The sequence below is a fragment of the Halichoerus grypus genome, chromosome 14 (genome assembly GCF_964656455.1).
Source record: "Halichoerus grypus chromosome 14, mHalGry1.hap1.1, whole genome shotgun sequence".
In the NCBI taxonomy this organism is placed as follows: Eukaryota; Metazoa; Chordata; class Mammalia; order Carnivora; family Phocidae; genus Halichoerus; species Halichoerus grypus.
In genome coordinates, this window is record NC_135725.1 from 445,066 (window position 1) to 466,050 (window position 20,985).

General features: G+C 39.7%; 1 protein-coding gene across 7 annotated transcripts in view; it reads left to right on the forward strand.

Moving 5' to 3' along the window:
• Positions 1-20,985, forward strand: part of CENPP (centromere protein P) — a 249,275-nt gene that overhangs the window by 40,515 nt on the left and 187,775 nt on the right. The gene's annotated exons all lie outside the window — the stretch shown is intronic.

Sequence of the window (20,985 nt, forward strand, 5' to 3'; positions counted from 1 at the left end):
ATATCATTTTTTCATCCAATGAAAATGTATTATACATTAACTATGTGCTAGACATTAAAATGTGACAAAGAACAGATATAATCTTTGATACTCAAGGAGTTTCTAGCCTATTGGTGAAGTCGTAAGTTAAATAATGGTAGAAATAAATCTAAAATTGTGGCTGTGCTCAGTGCTGCAGAGAAGAGTTACATAATGCTATTAAAGCATACATCAAGAACCTGACTTTCATGGAGAACATGGAATCATTTCCTGAAAATTGAGCCAACATCTGAAAAATGTGTAGGTGTGAACTAACAAAGAGGTCCTTGACAGAGTAGTTGTGCGTAGGCACTCTGCAAGGAGGGAACGTGCTGTCTGTGAGCAACTGACAGGAGGAGAGAGTGACTGGAGCAGGGCACAAGCTGGGGTGTGTGCTCTGACATGAGGCCTGCCAAGTACGTTGAGGTCCACACTGTGTGGAGATCAGTCATAGTCCTGAGACCAATGTAAAGCTATTGAAGCAGAGCCTAAGGAAGGCAGAAGTGTGAGATCCTGGATGCTTCAGGGAGAAGAGACTAAAGTGGGACAATAGTAGATACAGCAAGGTCCGTGATTAGCCTGTGAAAATAGTTCACGCAACAGAAATTTGTAGTTTGAACTATAATAATTAGCCGAGGTAGAGAGCTGGTTGGATTTGGATTTGGGGGATATTTAGGAAGCACAGTTGTTGGCTGAATGGGAGGTCAGGAGCCATTGACAGGGGATCACTCCTTGAGGATGTGATTGCATTTGTTGAGATAGGGAAAGTTGAAAGATAATCATGGCAAGTGAGCTTGTGACTTCAGGTTGGACACGGTGAGTGCCTATGAAACCCTGAAGTAAAAATATGAAGTAGGCAGCTCAGAAGAGGTATAGGTAGGAGGGGGAGCCCCCGATGTTTCTGCCAGTAGGTAAAAGTTAAGGCCTTGAGCTTGGGGAATGAAATTCCCTATGGAGAGAATAGAGAGAAATAGGGGACTAACAGTGGACCCTGTGGAATTATAACTGTGCTGCGGGGTGGAGATAGGGTGTTACAGAGGAACGGGATGGGGGACAACTGTGTGAGAGGTGGCAGGAAAACCAGGGATGTGGTGTTGACCACTGACAGCTGGAGTGACAGCTTTTCTTCCACATCCGATCTCTTCTGGATTGCATAGGTCATGACAAGAAGTCTGCTGTAATTGTTAATTTTGTTTTTGGGCAAAATCTGTTTTCAGATTTTACCAGTCAAACCTTTCTCTTAATGTTGTTTTTCCACAGTTTGTGTTATTTCTAGGGTATGTTAGTGTGAAAATTCCCAAACACATCTTTTCAAATTTCTGCCCTGTTTTCTATTCTTCTGCAGTGCTAATTGCACATATATTAGGGTGTTTGGTATATTGTCTCAGGGTTTGGATGCTTTGTTCTCTTTCTTTTAACACCCCCCCCTTTTTTTTTTTTTGCATTTCAGTTTGGATAATTTCTATTACCCTATCTTTGAGTTCATAGATTGTTTCCTTAGCTGAAGTCCAGCCTGACAGTGAGCCCTTTGAAGGAATTCTTCACCTCTAACGTCATGTTTTTTATTTCTAGCATTTTCATTTGATTCTTAATCTCTCTCTCTCTCTACTGAAATTCCCCGTTTGTTTAAGCATTTGTACAACTTTTCCACGAGATCTTTTAACATATTAATCACAGCTACTTTTTTCTTTAGTGTTTCATTTTGGAGGTTTTCATATAAATGTGAAAATAATAGTATAATTAACCTGCAGCTGTACACCTGCAACAATGATCAATATCTTGCCAATCTTATTTCATCTCTTGTTACACATATTTTTAAAGTTTTAATTTTGAAATAATTATAGATTCTCAGTGAGTTGTAAAAAAAAATATACAAGGAGATTCTACATACCCTTCATCTAGCCTCTGACAATTGTAACATCTTGCATCAGTAAAATATACTCTTTTTTTTTTTTTTTAAACGTTGTATTGACTTACTTATTTGAGAGAGAGAGAGAGAGCACATGTGAACACAGAGGGAGAGGCAGATGCCCCGCTGAGCAGAAAGCAGGACGTGGGACTCAATCCCAGGACACTGAGATCATGACCTGAGCCAAAGGCAGATGCTTAACCATCTGAGCCACCCAGGCACCCCAGTAAAACTGACATTAGTAGAACCCACAGAACTTTTTCAGATTTTACCAGTTTTACAAGCACTTGTATGTGTGTGTGTTGTATGCAATTTTATTACCTCTGTAGCTTCGTGAAAACACCACTACATTCAAGATACAAGACTGTCATATATCTTTTTTTTTTTTTTAAAGATTTTATTTATTCATTCAAGACACAGAGAGAGAGAGAGAGCACGAGCAAGGGGAGAGGCAGAGGGAGAAGCAGACTCCCCGCCGAGCCAGGAGCTGGACATGGGGCTCGATCCCAGGACCCTGGGATCACGACCTGAGCCGAAGGCAGATGCTTAACCATCTGAGCCACCCAGGCGCCCCCTGTCATATATCTTTGTACTAGCTCCTTTTTCCCCTCATTTTTAAAATTGTGGTAAAATATATATAACGTAAAACTCACCTTAACCATTTTTAAGCATACAGTTCAGTACTATTAAATACATTCAGAATGTATTTAACTGTGTACACCAAGATCTATCTTCATAACCCTTTCATCTTGTAAAACTGAAACTCTATATGCATCAGTCACTTCCCATCTTCCCCTCCACTCAGCCCCTGGCACCCTCCATTCTTATTTCTGTCTCTGTGACTTTTATTTTTATTTATTTTTTTTAAAGGTTTTATTTATTTATTAAAGAGAGAACATGAGCAAGAGAGAGCACGAGCAGGGCAGAGGGAGAGGGAGAAGCAGACTCCCCGCTGAGCAGGGAGACCAACGTGGGGCTTGATCCCAGGACCCTGAGATCATGACCTGAGCCGAAGGCAGATGCTTAACCAACTGAGCCACCCAGGCGCCCCTCTCTGTGACTTTTAATCATGGTTATTTTAATGTTCCTGTCTGATAGTGCCAACATCTGAGTCATCTTTGAACCCAATTCTGCTGATTCTGGGGTCTTTTTTCCTGAATTTTTGTGTGTCATCTTTTTTTTTTTTTTTAAACAAATGATGGATATTATCTGTGGAAAATCGGTAGAGACTCAAGCAAATAGTGTTTATGCTGAGAAGTGCGCGCATTTCTTTTAGCATGCTATTAGGGTGGGGTTGATTCAAGGTCGTCAGCAGTTGAGCTGTGTTTCAGATTTTTATTGTTTTCCTCATCTTCAGACTTCACATCACCACAGGTTTCAAATTCTTCCAGCTGTGGATTCAAATTCAAGTTTAGCTCTTCCTTATGCTTAGAATGGGGTTTTGGGACCTGAAGGGTTCTCCTCAGTGTCCCCAATCCACCCAGCTTTCTGCCTTTCTGAGGGGACCCTTTCTCCATGTGCTTGACACTCCCCAGTAGCAGTTGCGCATGTTTGTTACTTGGTGCCCTGCTTGTGGTGGGAATAACGGAAGTTCTGTATTTTCATGGTCCATCCTCAGTATTGGGCAGTCCTATGTACCTGCACTTCAGGGCTTGGGCTCCCCAGTGCTCCTGCTCCCCAGTTCAGCCAAAGCCAGCTTGGGTCTGGGGTTGGTCTTGGGCAGGGGAGCATCCGTTGTTCTTCCCTTCAGGGGTAGCAGGCGAATGCTTGGTAGTGGAGTAGGATCCTGGGCCCGGTGGGTTTCCTGCCTCTCCCCTGGAACAGGCGGTTTTTGCCACTGCCCCTCTTCCTGAAGCAGTGGATCTTTGTCTTGGTAACAAGAGTGTTTCTGTCCCTCCACCAAAGTCAACTTCTGCTCTTCCCGTAGAAGCAAGGGATTTTTTTCTTCCATTGCTTTGTTCCCTCTTTTTTCAGTGGCTCGGGGGTTTTGGTTCCATCAGAGACGAGTTCTGGCTTCATTCTGTCCCCCAGCAGTGGCTGATCACCTCCTCATGCCTGTGCCACTGAAGGACCCTGGCTTTTCTGGTGGTGTCCCTTTGTGTCTGGGGTTCCTATCTGTTCCAAAAGCACACTCTATCCACATTTGTCCCTAACAATTTCTTGAAATTTTAGCTGGTTTCTTGTTACCTACTTATATGGGGGCTGCTTTCCTCCCCTAAGTTTACCCAAGAGTGAACAGTTTGTGTTACGCCTTTCCTTTGAGGGAGAAAAATCTTATTTACTTGGTTGCCTTGTGACTTTGGGTCTCTAATGGACTCAAGAAAGGTTATGATTTTATAGATTATTCAAATTTGCTTGATGTTAGGTGCAGATGGTCTTCTCTACGGGTTTTTACATCCTAAGAAGAAGCAGAGCTCTTTCCTGACCTTTTTTTTCCCCCCTAATTCTCATTCCAGAATTTGGGACACACTGTCTGTTCATCTTCTGCATCTGTTTTACCCTTTTTCTCTTCTTTTAAAGATTTTTTTTTATTCATTTATTTGAGAGAGAGAGGGAGGGAGAGAGAGAGAGAGAACTAGCAGGGGGGAGGAGCAGAGGCAGAGGGAGAAGCAGACTCCCTGCTGAGCAGGGAGCCTGACATGGGGCTCCATCCCAGGACGCTGGGATCACGACCTGAGTTGAAGGCAGATGCTTAACCGACCGAGCCACCCAGGCACCCCTGTTTTACCGTTTCTTTATACTTTCTGTTTCTTTGTATCTTTGTGCTTATTCATGATTATTCTTCAGATCTGTATTTTAGTTCAGTAATTATTCCTTTATGTTCTGACTAATCTGCTTATAAACCCCCATCCATTGAATTTTCAATTTCCTTGACAGTACTTGTCATTTGTAAAAGTTTTTTTTTGTTTTTAATATTTTATTTATTTGACAGAGATACAGCGAGAGAGGGAACACAAGCAGGGGCAGAGGGTGAGGGAGGAGCAAGCCTCCTGCTGAGCAGGGAGCCCAATGTGGGGCTCAATCCCAGGGCCCTGGGATCATGACCTGAGCCGAAGGCAGACGCTTAACGACTGAGCCACCCAGGCGCCCCCATTTGTAAAAGTTTTATGTGTCTTTTAAAATTTTCCTGTCTTTAAAAAAATTTTTTTTCCTGTCTTTTTAAAAATTAAGACTCTTATTTTTTTAACAGTTGGGTTTTCATGTAATTATTCTAGATTATCTCCTAAGAAATATATTCCAGTAAAGGACAATTATTTATTCAAATTGTGTCTCCTCTGCTATTCAGCCATCTATTGATGGGTTTCATGGGATTTCATTTCACTGTCAGGACTGGTCATTTCTCAGAGTTCTGTAAGTTCTGTAGTTGTTTTCATGGTCAGTGGCAGAGTGAGGTAATTGTGACAGAGACCATGTTGCCTGCAAGCCTGAGATTGTCTACTGTGTCACCTGCTAGGGAATGTTTATGGACTTCTGTTGGATGAATACCTGGGAGTTGGATTGTTGGGTTATATGTATGTTTTAGTTTATAAGAAGTGGCCGGGATGTTTTTCCAAAGGGTTGTGCCACTTTGCCTTCTCGCCAGCAGTATAGGAGAGTTCTGGCTGCGCTGCACGCCTGAGTTAAGCATTCAGGGAGTGCAGTATATCTCATTCTCCTGATGGTGGGTCACGTGAGCATCTTTACATGTGCTTGGTTGCTGTCTGTTTATCCTCCTCAGTGAAGTACATATTCAAGTCTTCACTCAGGGCTTCATTGGGTCGTTTGTTTTCTTACTGTTGTTCTGAGAGTTCTTTATATATTCTCCATACAAGCCCTTTGTCATATATGCGATTTTCAAATATTTTCTCCCATTTTGTAGCTTGTCTTTTCATTTTTTTTTTTTTTTTAAGATTTATTTACTTATTTTAGAGAGAGTTGTGAGCAGGGGGAGGGGTAGAGGAAGAGAGAGAATCCTGAAGCAGACTCCCCACTGAGTGGGGAGCCCGACATGGGGCTCAATCCCAGGACCCTGAGATCACGACCTGAGCTGAAATCCAGAGTTGGATACTTAACCCACTGAGCCACACAGGGGCCCCTGTCTTTTCATTTTTTTTCTTTTTTTTTTGAAAGATTTTATTTTTTGACAGAGAGAGAGACGGTGAGAAAGGGAACACAAGCAGGGGGAGTGGGAGAGGGAGAAGCAGGCCTCCTGCCGAACAGGGAGCCCGATGCGGGACTCGATCCCAGGACCCTGGGATCATGACCTGAGCTGAAGGCAGACACCTAATGACTGAGCCACCCAGGCGCCCCTGTCTTTTCATTTTCTTAACAGTATCTTTCAAAGAGCTAATTTTTCTGATTTTAAGAAGACAGTTAATCTTTATTTCTTCTTTGATATGTTTTTGGTATGATGTCTGTCACTTTTGCCTAACCTCAGGTCATAAAAATTCTTATATTTAAAAAAAAATTTATACTTTTTCCTTTTACGTTTAGATCTGTGATTCATTTACATTTAATGGAATCATTGATATATTTTTGATGTCTACCCAGTTAGTAGTTAATTCTGTTGTGTTGTTCTTCTCTTTTCCTTTCATGCATTTTCTGGATAATTTGAGTATTTAAAAATTTTTTTTATTAAGTAAACTCTACCCCTAGCATGGGACTCGAACTCATGACCCCGACATCAAGAGCTACATACTCTATTGAATGAACCAGCAAGGCATCCTTATTTGAAATTTTTTTTTAAGATTTTATTTTTATTTTTTTTGAGGGAGAGAGAGAGCACACACATCAGCAGGGGCGGTGGGGGAGGGCAGAGAGAGAGAAGCAGGCTCCCTGCTGAGCAAGGAGCCCGACACAAGGCTTAGTCCCAGGACCCTGGGATCATGACCTGAGCTGAAGGCAGACACTTAATCCACTGAGCCACCCAGGGGCCCCTGATATTTTTTAATACTTTATTGTAATTGGAATTTTTTACATATTACATAAATATATATATTTCTTCTTTGCTCCTGGATCTCTGATTACATGAATATAAAACTTTTTGGCATTGTCTCACGTGTCTCTGAGGCTCTGTTCTTTTTTTTTTTCCCCCCAAGCTTTTCCTTCTGTGTTATTCAGATTGGATGGTTTCTGTGTGCTTACCACCACAGTGAGGATATTGAACAGCTCCATCAGCACAGAAATCCTGCATATTCTCCCTTTATAGTCACAACCCACTCCCCACCCCCTGCAAAACCTGCGTGATCATCATTAGGGTTTTGCCTCTTACAAAATGTCAAATAAATGAAATTACATAGAGACTGGCTTCCTTACTTAGCATAAAGTAAATGAATTGAGATTCATCCATCTTTTCATTTCTGAGTAGTATTTCATATACTAGCATGTTTATCCATTCACCCATTGGAGGATATTTGGGTTATTTCCAGTTTTCGATGAATAGAACTGCAGTGGACCTTCAGTAGAGGTTTTTGTGTGATGTAAGTTTTTTCTTTAGGGTAAATAACCAGAAGTGGGATAGCTGGGTCATATGATTACAGTATGTTTAAATTTGTAATAAACTAGCACAATGTTACCAAAGTGATCATACCAAGTTGCATTCCCACCAACAATATATGAGAGTGACTGATAATATTTTAGTGAATAATTAACTTCTGATATTCATCTGATTTTAGACCTAATAAAACTTAAGAATTTTTATTCTGCATTTCTCTTTATGTTTTGCTTTATCCTTAAGAAAAAGACATTTGGAATTATTTTACTTCTCTGACTGTTCTAGTTCAAACTGAAATGTGTCACTGCCAACATTCTGTGAAAGAAATCTGTAACATCTGTTTAACATTTAGTGAAGTTTGGACTATGCTTGGGAAAAAAAGATAAATTACAGTCCCTCTTAGGACTGTAAGAGCCAACACATGCACAGTGTCTTTCTATAATGGAAAACTGTGTGTGCTGTAATAGGGTGTCCTCTGTGGGGATGCAAGTGGGGGTGAAGGGATTGTGACTCACTGCACTTTTTAAATAAAGTCCTGTGTTTAATTAATGGAACAGGTCAGACTCTCTTCTTTTCTGCCCCCCTCTCTGAGTGTCTAGTGTCTGTAGTGTGTGTGTGTGTTTAAACTTGGGTTGTTGCGTTTTTAAGATTTTTTTCTTGGCTCCCTTCCTCATCACATGATTAAGAGCTTATTTTTGCTCCCTTATTTGATGGAGATTAAAATATGTCACTTTGGCCTGTGCGCTGTAATGAAGCAACTGCTGCTTTTTATAGGCCTATATTCTTTGGAAAGTAGTTTCTTCTCTCAGATAAAAAGTATTAGTAATAGATACCAGAGTAAGTTGAACATTTAATCTCCAGTGTTCCCTGTCAAGTAGTTGCTTATGTAGCTGTGTGTTAATGCACCTGTTCTTTTATTTTCTTCATTTTCTGTGTCTATGGTTTTTTTGTTTGTTTGCTTGCTTGCTTGCTTGTTCCTCAGTTCCCATTTCCTGATTTCTTTTGGATTATTTAAATATTTTTTACTACTCCATTTTAATTTTATCTTCTGACTTTTTGGCCATATCTGGGTTTTTGCCTGTTTTATTGGCTGCCGTGGGATTGTAGCATATGTAACCTAACTTTCAACAGTCTAGTTAGATTTAGTATAATCTGGAAGTCTTGTAGCCATATACATCCCTTTCCCTGTGCGCTACATGTTGTGGTTTTCATAGGAATTATGTTCATGTGTATGCGTTGAAAACCCCATCACTAGTGTTAAGTTTTTTTACTTTTGATCATCATACATAATTTAAAGCATTTAAGACTACTAGTTTTGTCATATTTATCCAGATTTTTACCATTTCTGTTGCTACTCCTAATGGAACCTTTTTAGAACACATTGCATGTATCATGGCTCTGTTCTCCTAAATACTTGGTGTGCATTTCTGAGAATAGTGGTATTCCCTTATACATTCATATAGCAGTAATTGACTCCATAAATTGACATTGATATGATACTTTTATCTGATTTGCCATCCGTATTCCTACTTGTTAGTTGATCTAATGATGTCCTTTTTGCATTTTCTTTTCCCCTGTGTTACATGATCCAGTCTGGTGTCAAGTATTGCATTTGATTGTCATGACTTTATAGATTCCTTTAATTTGGAACAACTCCAGAGCCTTTCTTTGCCTTTTATTACTTTGCCATCTTTACAAAATACAGTCTTTCTATCTTTTCTACCCCGCAATAGAATGTTGCTTATTTTGTCTTTGACTTTTTGTCATGATCAGTTGCTGTTATGTATTCTCAAGCAAAATACTATACTGGTGATATTTTGTGCTTCTCAGTTCTCTGCCCTTGTAGGTGGCAGTAATTTTGATTCAGTCATGCTTGTTGCCTGACTTTCCACTGTATCGCCAGTGGTTTTGTTTTTTGGTTTTTGCCCTCTCTTGCGATAATAGGAAGTCTGTGGGGAAATATTTTATGACCATGCAGATACTATTCCTCATTAAAATTTCTGCCTAGATTTAGCATCATCCCCTGGTGATTCTTGTGTGATCACTGTTTGTTGTGATGGTTGCAAAATGATATTTCAAGTCTAGCTCTTCCTGCACTTACCTCAGTAGATACTAGGCCTTGTGCTTAAGAAACAGATCTCCTTTCTCCTCTGTATATGTGTGTTTATGTGTGCATATCTATTTATTATGGTATGGTTTCATTCATTCTTACTTTTTTAATATTTATAATTCCTTACTCTTTATTTATTTTGGTGCTTAAATTATCTTGACAAGTGGGAACTTCTTCAAGCTGGCTCCTGAATCCATATGATATTCCCTCATCATAATGCTTTTTAAAGATCTTATTTATTTGACAGAGAGAGACAGAGCATGTGAGTGCACACACAAGCAGAGGGAGAGGGAGAAGCAGGTTCCCCGCTGAGCAGGGAGCCCGATGACGCAGGGCTCAATCCCAGACCCTGGGATCATGACCTGAGCTGAAGGCAGACGCTTAACCCACTGAGCCACCCAGGTGCCCTCTCTCATCGTATTTTTGGCTTCCTTCTATTCTAGCAGAAAAAGATTTTCCAGGCTCAAAATATACCTCTCCTGCTCCAGTGTGTAAATTTAAACATAAATAAATACATGTGTATCAAATGCATATTATATACGTTGTAACGTATTAGTCTCTAAGGATATAATACTGAATAAGATACATAGTTTCTGGCTTCTTGAAGCTGACAATCTAGTGAACGAGCAGAATTAATACAGGATGGTAAATGCTGGCATAAGGGCCCTGAGAATGGAAGGGCATATCTGCCAAGTAGCACAATTGCTGTATTGCTTGATATGTAGCAGTGAACAGAACACAACATCTCTGCCTACATGAACTTACTTTCTACGAGCGAAACAGACGATAAACAAAACTGCAATGCAAAGTAGGTAATCCTGTAGAGAAGGAAGTCGTATAGGAAACATAAAGTAGGATGGGAGATAGGGGGTGTGCAAGGTGAGGGGAAGGGATCTAATTTAGATAGCATGGGCAGGGAAGGCCTCATGGAGAGGGTGACACATGAGTAGGTCAGGGAGCTGGCCTCACTTAACTGCATCCTAGACACAGTCGTTATCAACCCTTGGTATTCTAAAAATGTACCACATTTTGTCTTGTATTATAATCACTCAGATGTATATCTAATCTCTAGGGTAAATTATAAATATAATAAGGACAGTATATAGTCATATAACATATTTCATTGGGTCTTTCCTTAAACTAATGATTAATGCCACCGAATTAGGAAAGATATTTAATCTCTGTGGCGCTCTTTTATCTGCAAAATGAACTGGAAGAAATTATTTACAAGGTTTTGCCCCATTCCCAAAGTTAAGAATAAAAATATTTCTGAGAAATAGTGGAATTTACTGGAATTGGAACGATAGAGCTATTAGAAGAACATTCGTGATTTAGGTTTCCTTTACAACACGGAGTGATTGCCAGTATTTGGGGAAATGCCTCTCAGCAAAACTGGATCTACAAAACACTGTCCCCCCGGCCACCCACTCTACATGGAATTACTTCATCTGACAGGTCGCTTATTGTCTGGTATTACTTGTAGCACAGATTCCTAAACTCCTTCGCTAAGTATACATGCCCACCACTATTTACAATATACTCAACTGATCTAGTTAAAAAAATTCCTCAAGAATGAATTCTGTGTGTCAGATGCTGGGTTTTTTGTTTTGTTTTTTGGAAAAGCACTCCCTTTGGGGAAAAAAAGAAAAACACAGAAAACCATAAAAAGCCATAACTGGAAAGGATTTGAGAAGAAACTGCTCAGATTAATCATTGTACAGGTACCCTGAGTGAACAGTACACACACGCTCATTTCTCAGGAATCACGTTGTTACTCCCAGGGCTGACTTACACAGGAGCCCTCATGGAGTTGTCATTCTAAGTTCTAATAAGCTCACTAAGACGAGCTTCAGAGTGGCTTCAGAGCGCCCTTTGTTCATTGATCATGAGCTGCCCCACGTTGGTCACCGTCATAGAAAAAGCACTATAGGGGCGCCTGGGTGGCTCAGTCAGTTAAGCATCTGCCTTCAGCTCAGGTCATGATCCCAGGACCCTGGGATCGAGCCCCGCATCGGGCTCCCTGCTCAGCGGAGAGCCTGCTTCTCCCTCTGCCTGCCACTCTGACTATCTGTGCTCTCTATCTCCCTGTCAAATAAATAAATAAAATCTTTAAAAAAAAAAAAAGAAAAGAAAAAGCACTATAGTATAACTCTAGCTGCCATGAAGACCAGTTGTGTGAGGTCTCTGCGAAGCAGTCCCAGTGAGTTCATCACTTGCTATGGGACCAAGAATGGAGAAAATAGACCTCATCACTGCTGTTAATATATTCTGAGGTAGTCCTTTTGCTGTGTACAGGAACCAACAGCTTACATTTGATACATACATCTATTCTCCTATGTCCTGCATGGCTAATACAGAAAAGTTAAGAATAAGTACATGAAGCCTATTTTAATAGGTTTTATTATTATTTGAGTATGGTAAGGCCGGCTGATCAGGAGATAGTTGCCATTGAAAAGATCGTTTGTGGGACGCCTGGATGGCTCAGTTGGTGAAGCTTTTGCCTTCGGCTCAGGTCATGACCCGGGGTCCTGGGATCGAGCCCCGTGTCGGGCTCCCTGCTCAGCGGAGAGTCTGCTTCTCCTCCTCCCACTCCCCCTGCTTGTGCGCGTTCTCTCTCTCTCTCTCTCTGTCAAATAAATAAATAAAATCTTTAAAAAAAAAAAAAAAAAGAAAGAAAAGATAGTTTGTTCCAGATCCCAACAGGAGAAGCATGCCATGTCACTGGGGGCCACAGGGAGAAGCACTGACTGGCATGGGTCTGGAGGCAGAGGGAGAAGGAGATTATTATAGTGGTTTTTGAGGGAAGGAACAGGTGAGGCAAGGCAAGGGGAGTAGGCTTAGGCTTGACTAGTTTGAATAATTTCAGGGTGCTCTGGGGCACAGGGGTTGTCCCTGGTTGGTACCTGATCCTGGGGTAATGAGGGCAGGTGGATGGCAGCCAGAATTTTGGGAGCTTAATAAAAGAGGTGTTGGGGTATGGGCTCTGGACTGGTTGGATCGTGTTTGAAAGCATGCTCAAGGCACCGGAGTGGCTCATTTGGTTGAGCAGCTGACTTTTGGTTTTGGCTCAGGTCTTGATCTCACGGTAGTGAGTTCAAACCTCGCGTTGGGCTCCATGCCTGACAATGGGCGTGGAGCCTACTTGAAAAAGAGAAGAAAAGTATGCTCACAAGCAGACTTGTAACCTTGAATGGGATGGTTCCTCCAGGGTCAATAAGGCCCCAGATGTTTATTAAAGCATCAGAATACAGAAACCACATGGTCAATACAGAGCCCTCTTTGAGTCCTTTTTAAAATCCAAGGCATAGATGTCAGTGCAACTAGCAGAGTAAGTACATTTGAAGATTCTGTCTTCCATAAAAGCAACAAGAAAACTGGCCAAAGGTGTCAGAATCAGATTTTTCAGAACTTTAGAAATAAACTGAAGTCTTGCAACAATCTAGGGAGCATTTATTTAGGAAAAACAGCAGAACAGTGGTAAGTAGTTTCTTCAATGCCTGTTTCCAATTCTCCCTCACCAGCTCTGTGGTAGCCTGCCGTCAGAGGGCAGCCAGCAAGCCTGGCAGCCACCAGAGGGAGCAGCGTAGTTCAGATTTCTTCGGAGACTCCGTCCCAGTCTCAGTTCCCTGAAGGAGCTCACTTGCGAGGCGGCATTTACCAGACGGGACCTGACGTAGAGCTCATCCAGTGTGAAAGCCTTTTCTCTGGGAGCATTTGTTGAAGATACTTTGATGCAGTTTCTAAACTTGATGGCTTCCTGAGGTGGTGCATAACAGTTGGGGGAATTAATAGGTTAAATAAAAACCTTAAAAGGAAAAGCTGGAGAATGGGATCACACTAAGGACTTCAAAAGCTCTGATATATTCCTGAGAATCTAGAACGTCCATGTTTTGGGTCATCTTCATGCTCAGGAGAGATCTGAGATGCCTCTGACAACTGTTCTCACTCCTGGCTGATTGTGAGGTTCTGCCGAAGTGGCCCGTGAAGGCCAAGGGAGTATTGTCATTCTCCTCGCTGAGCGCCAAAGGTGTGCCCCAGCACACACAGAGCCCCGGACACGCAGGTTCTAGGTGTTTAAGTAAATCTTTGTCACACGTTAGCTAACTGAGCAGAGATTTGAGTGGCCACACAGCAGAGTATACACTGTACAGATTCGTTCAGGAAAGTCACTGAACAGACAAAGAACAAAAAGAACAAGTCTTGGAGAGAGGGGGAATCTGATTTCAAGAATTATCACACTATATTGTTTAAAATGTTCAGTTTTCAACAAAAATTACAAGACCCATACACAGAGGTAAAAAATAACTAATGAATAGAAACTGTCCCCGAGGAAGTTCAGATGTTGGATTTGCCAAAGATTTTATTATTTATTTTTTGTTTATTTTTTTTTTTTAAAGAGAGAGGGAGCATGAGTGGGAGTTGGGGGGTGGAAGGGGCAGAGGGAGAAAGAGAATTTTTTTAAGATTTATTTGAGAGAGAAAGTTGGGGAGGTAGAGGGAGAGAAAGAGAATTCCAAGCAGACTCCCCACCGAGCGCAGAGCCCAACACGCACAGAGCTGGACACCGGGCTCATTCTCACGACCCTGAGATCATGACCTAAGTCGAAATCAAAGAGTCAGATGCTCAACCCGCTGAGCTACCCAGATACCCTTGGACTTGCCAAAGACTTTAAATCAGCAATTTTAAATATGTTCGAGGAGCTAAAGGAAATTATGCGAATGAGGCCTCTGGTAGCAAACTATCTTAATTTTCTTTATGTGAGAATCCTTATTTTACTTTCACTCTGGAAGAAGAAGATTTTCTCTGGATATAGAATTTTAGTTGGGCAGTCCTTTCCTTTCAGCATGTGAAAAATGTAGTGCCACTTGCTACTGGCATCTGTGGTTTTTGGTGAGAAATATAATCTTTATTTTTTCTTCTTTGCTTTGCTTTATTTTTAATTTTCAGAAATTTGATTGTCATTTGTCTGGCTTTAGACATCTGTATGAATCTGTAGGCATAGTGGTTTGTTGTTTTTTTTTTTTGGTCACATTCAGGAATTATTCATTCATTTCTTTCAATATTTTCTTAAGCCCTAGACCCTTTTCCCTGCTCCTTCTGAGACCGGTGACATGAAGGTTAAACCTTTTATTATTTCACAACTTCCTGAAGAACTCTTCCTTTTCCCCCCAAATCTGTATTCTCTCTTGATATTGGATTTCTGTTGATTTATCTTTCAGTTCACAGATTCTTTCCCCTGCTACCTCCATTCTGCTATGGAAATCGTTTGGTGAGATTTGTATTTAAATCATTGTATTTTTGGGGCACCTGGGTGGCTCAGTCGGTTAAGCGTCTGCCTTCAGCTCAGGTTATGATCTCAGGGTCCTGGGATGGAGCCCCGCGTCAGGCTCCTTGCTCATTGGGGAGTCTGCTTCTCTCTCACCCTTTACCCCTCCCACCCCCCCTTGTGTTCTCTCTCTCTCTCAAATAAATAAAATCTTTAAAAAAGAATTAAAATACAAAGTAAATTACTGTATTTTCAGTTCTAAATTATCCCTTTTTTTAGTCTGTTATTTCTTTTTTGATACTTTCTATTTTTACATTTCCTTCAGCAATGTTCATGATAGCTTGTTGTAGCATTTTTATGATTTTTACGTTGGATTTTAACAGTTGTTTACATAGGGTGCCTGGGTGTCACAGTTGGTTAAGTGTCTGCCTTCAGCTCAGGTCATGATCCTAGGGTCCTGGGATCAAGTCCCACATCGGGCTCCCTGCTCAGCAGGGAGTCTGCATCTCCCTCTGCCCCTCCCATTGCTCGTGCTCTCTCTCTCTCACTCTCTCATAAAAATAAATAAATAAAAAATCTTAAAAAAAGAGTTGTTTATATATTCTGGGAACCAGACACTTAGCAGATATATGTTTTCTGAATGCTGTGTAGTTTCTTTTTACTACGTTGGTAAATATCTTTTGATGCACAAAAGGTTTACGTTTTATAAAGTTTACAATGTTTTTTATTTTGATATTCATCATTTTATTGTCATGTTTAAGAAACCATAGCTAAATTCAAGGTCCGATATTTCCTTCTATGCATTCTTTTGAGAGTTTTATAGTTTAGTTCAGTATTTAGTCCTTTGATCCATTTTGAGTTAATTTTTGCATATGGTGTAAAAGTAAGGGTGCCGCTTCATTCTTTTGCAGTTGGGTATCCACTTGTCACTGCATGTTGTTGAAGGGACTGTTCTTACCCCATCGAATGGTCTTGGCACCCTTGTCAAACAAACTGAACATAGATCTATGATTTTATTTCTGGACTTAATTTTATTCCAGTTATCCACATATTTATGCTTTTACTCGTTCCATACTGTCTTGATTACTGTTGATTTGTAGTATATTTTGAAATAGTGAAGTATGAGTCCTCCAGTTGTTTTTTTTTTTCCTTTTTCGAGATTGTTTTGAGTATTTAGTGTCTCTTTCAATTCCATATGAATCTTAAGCTTGGCTTTTCTATTTGTACAAAAAAAGGCCTTTGGGATTTTGATAGGGATTGCATTGAATCTAGACAACTTTGAAGTCTATTTCCATCTAACAGTGTTAAGTGTCGTGACCATGAACATAGATGTTTTCTCATGAATTTAGACTTACTTTATTTTTTAAAAAAATTTATTTATTTATTTACTGAGCGCGCGTGCGTATGCACAAGCGGGGGGAGGGGCACAGGGAGAGGGACAATTTCAAGCAGACTCTAGGCTTACTTTAATATCTTTCAGTAATGTTTTGTAGTTTTCAGTGTACAAGTTTGGACTTCTTTGGGTAGATTTATTCCTATGTGTTTTATTCTTTTCGTTGGTATTATAAATTGAGTTGTTTTATTTTTACATCGTTCATCACTTGTATAGATATGTAAGTGATTACATTTGTCTGTATTCTTAAGGGTGTCAGTTCATAATTTTCTTCCCTTGTGATGTCTTTGTCTGGCTTTTGTATCAGGATAGTGCTGGCCTCGTTTTGTTGTTGTTGTTGTTGTTGTTGTTGTTGTTTTCTTTCTTTACTTTTCTTTCGGAGCCTGAAAATGATTGATGTTACTTCTTCCATAAGTGTTTGATAGAGTTCACCAGTGAAACCATCTGGTCCTGGACATTTCTTTGCTGGGAAACTTCAGTTATTGATTCAGTCTCTTTACTTGTTACAAGTATATTCAGATTTTCTATTTCTTCTTGAGTCAGTTTTGGTAGTTTGTGTACTGTTAAGAATTTGCACATTTCGGGCGCCTGGGTGGCTCAGTTGGTTAAGCGACTGCCTTCAGCTCAGGTCATGATCCTGGAGTCCCAGGATCGAGTCCCGCATCGGGCTACCTGCTCAGCAGGGAGTCTGCTTCTCCCTCTCCCGCTCCCCCCTCTTGTGCTCTTTCTCTCTCTCACTCTCTCTCTCAAATAAATAAATAAAATCTTAAAAAAAAAAAAAAGAATTTGCACATTTCATCCAGATTATCGAATTTGTTGCCATACATTGTTTATAGCATTCTCCTATAATCCTTTTTATTTCTGGAAGGTCATTAATACTATCCCCCACATTCATTTCTGATTTTGGTAATTTGAATTGTCTTTTTTCTTAGTCCACTTAGCTAAAAAGGTTGCCAGTTTTGTTAATTTTTCCAAAAAACCAAAGTTTGGTTTTGTTTTTCTGTTCTCTATTACATTATATCTATTTTAATCTTTATTATTTCTTTCCTTCTGCCAGCTTTGTGTTCAGTTTGTTCTTTTTTTCTAGTTCCCTAAAGTGTAAAGTAAGGTTATTGATGAGATTTTTCTTCCTTTTTTAATGTTGGTGCTCACAATTATATATTTTTCTCTTTGCACTGCTTTTGCTCAATATGAGTTTTGCTAATGAGATTGTGTTTTCATTTCATTTGTGTCAAATTATTTTCTAATTTCCTTTGTTATTCTTTGACCTATTGATTGTTTAAGAGTATATCTAATTTCCACATATTGGTGAATTTTTCATTTTTTCTTATCGACTCCTAATTTTATGCCATTGTGGTTGGAAAAGATATTTTATATAATTTTGTCTTCTAAAAATATATCTAGAATTGTTTTGTGACCAAACATACGGTCTGTCCTGGAGAATGTTTCATGTTCTCACACTTGAGAACAACAATATGTATTACGCTGTTGTTGGGTGGCATGTTTTTTTATGTCTGTTGAGTCTAATGGTTTATACTATTGTTCAGATCCTCTATTTTCTTATTGATCTTCTGTCTAGTTGTATCTGTTATTATAAGTGGGGCATTGAAATGTCCAGATGTTATTGAACTGTTTATTTCTCCCTTTAATTCTGTTAAATGATGCTTCATATATTTTGGGATCCTTGTTAGGTACATATATGTTTATGAGCTATGTTGTATCTTCTTGGTGTGTTGACCCCTGTATCAGTATCTAATGTAATCCTTTGTCTCTTGTAACAATTTTTGATTTAAATTCTGTTTCATCTGATGATGATATAGCCACCCCAGCTCTCTTTTGGTTATTATTTGCATGGAGTATTTTTCAAGCCTTTTATTTGTTAACCTCTTTGTGTATGTATATGTCTCTAAAGAAAGTTTTTTATGGACAGCATGCAAATGGATCAAATTTTTTTAAATTCATTCTGCCAATTGGACTTTTAGTTGGAGAGTTTAATTCATTTACATTTAAAAGTAATTACTGATGAGGAGGTATGTGCTTCTGCCGTTTTGCTGTTTGTTGTCTGTTTACCATGTCATTTTTATTCCTTCATTACTAACTTCTTTTATGTTGAATTGATTTTCATAGTGCCCCATTTTGATTCCCTTTTCCTTTCTTATCTGTGTAGTTTTTAGTTATTGTCTTCATGGCTCCCTTGAGGATTACAATTAACATCTCAAACTTATAACAACCTAGTGTGAAATAATATCAACATATTTTCAAAGGTATGCAAAAACTCTGTTCCCTTATATCTCTTTCCCTCCTCTTTTATATTGTTATTATCATAGGTTACATTTTTACACATAGCATACTCATTAACAAAGATTTCACATTATTGCTCTATGCATTTGTTTTTAAATCATATGGGAAAAAAAGGGGTTGTAAATCAAAAGTAAAATAATATTGTCTTTGTTATTTGCCTGTGTAACCAGTGCTCTTTATTTCTCTGTAAGACTTTGAGTTACTGTACAGTATTCTCTCAATGTAGCCTGAAGGATTCCCTTAGCATTTCTTGTAGGTCAGGTACATTAATCACGAACTCACTCAGCTTTTTAATATCAGAATGTCTTGATTTATCCCTCATTCTTAAAGGATAGTTTTGCCAGACATAGAATTTTTGGTTAACTCTTTTTCTTTAAGCACTTTAAATGTCATCCCAGTGCCTTCTGGCCTCCATGGTTATTGATGATAAATCAGTGATTAATTTAAGTCGTGATCCCTTATCTGATGAGTTGCTTCTTTCTTGTCATTCTGTGGATTCTCTTTGGTGTTTGACAGTTTGAGTATAATGTGCCTCTGTGTGGATCTCTTTGAGTTTATCCTTCTTATAGTTTGTGAGCTTCTCAGATGTCTCTAAAGTTTTCATCCAATTTGTAGAGGATTGGACCGTTCTTTCTTTCTTTCTTTCTTTTTTTTTTTTTTAAAGATTTTATTTATTTATTTGACAGAGAGAGAGAGACAGCGAGAGAGGGAACACAAGCAGGAGCCAAGTGGGAGAGGGAGAAACAGGACTCCTGCCGAGCAGGGAGCCCAATGTGGGCCTCGATCCCAGGACCCTGGGATCATGACCCGAGCCAAAAGCAGGCACTTAACGACTGAGCCACCCTGGCGCCCCTGGACCGTTATTTCTTGAGATACACTTTCAGCTTCTTTCTCCTGCAGCTCTCCTGTGACTCCAGCTATGTGGATGTTGATACACTTGATGATATCCTACCGTTTAGGCTCCATGTATTTTTCTTCATTCTTTTTCTTCCTGTTTTTTAGAGCGGATAATTTCACTCAGCCTATATGTTCATTTTTGCTGATTATTCTGCCTGCTCAAATCTGTTGAACACTTTAGTGAATTTTTCATTTCACTAAATTTTTGTAATTTATGGTTCTAAGATTTCTGTTTCCTTTTTCTAATGTGTCTTTATTAATATTCCTTGTCATACATATTATTCTCTTGGTTTCCTTGAGTTCTTTGAACATAATTAAGACATATTGATTTTAAGTCTCTGTAGTAGTTCCATTGTCTGTGTTTCCTTGAGGAGTTTCTGTTAACTTTTTTCCTTCTTGTAACTGGGTCATTTTATATTTTTTCTTTGTATGCTTAATTTTTTGTGGTTGTTACTGAATATGGACATTTTGAATATTATGCACAAAAGGAAAAATCAAAAGCAAAAATATTTTATCTCTCATCTCTGCATTTTGGCTGTGTACTGGGACATTCCTTTTGCACTTAGCAAGGCCTTTCCACATTGCCTTTGCCTCCATGCCCTGCTTGCCTTTAGCCTAAAGATCAGCCAGAGGTGAAAGTGTGTGGGCTTCTCAGTCTTCTCTGAGCATACTTACTGCCCTGTACATTCACCTGGTTTTCCCCTTTCTTCTTATGTGGACTCTTTTCAAACTCCTTATTTTCTAAAGATTCTCACTCTGCACCTTTTCTTCCCTTGGCTTTAAGCATGTCTGTTGTTTCTCTTAATTGTTATTTTGTGCCAGTTGGCACTGGCTCATTCATTTGACTCTCAGTATCTTTGAGAAATGGCCTCTGCATGGTCATGTGTTCAGGAAAGTTATGAGTTATGTGGAAAATAGGCCCCTTCCATTAGTCCTCAGGGACCCTATGTTGTTTCCATATCTTGGCTATTGTAAATAATGCTGCAGTGAACATGGAGGTGCAGATATCTTTTTGAGTTAGGGTTTTCATTTCTTTTGGATAGATACCCAGAAGTAGAATTGCTGGGTCACGTGGTAGTTCTAGTTTTAATTTTTTGAGGAACCTCCATACTCTTCCACAGTACACCAATTTGTATTCCTATAAATTGCACCAGTTTGAATTCCCACCAACAGTGCATTTGGGTTTCTTTTTCTCCACATCCTCGCCAACACGTGTTGTTTCTTGTCTTTCTGATACTAGCCATTCTGACGGGTGCAAGGTGATCTCGTGGTTTTGATTTCCATTTCTCCAAATGTCCCTTTCCATGTGTCTGCTGGCCATTCGTGTGTTTTCTCTGGAAAAATGTCTGTTCAGGTCCTCTGCCCATTTTTTAATCTGATCATAGTTTTTTGCTATTGAGTTTTATGAGTTCTTTTTTTTTTTAAGATTTTATTTTTTTTGACAGAGACACAGCAAGAGAGGGAACACAAGCAGGGGGAGCAGGAGCGGGAGAGGGAGAAGCAGGCTTCCCGCCGAGCAGGGAGCCAGACACGGGGCTCCATCCCAGGACCCTGGGATCATGACCTGAGCTGAAGGCAGACGCTTAACGACTGAGCCACCCAGGCGCCCCTATTGTTT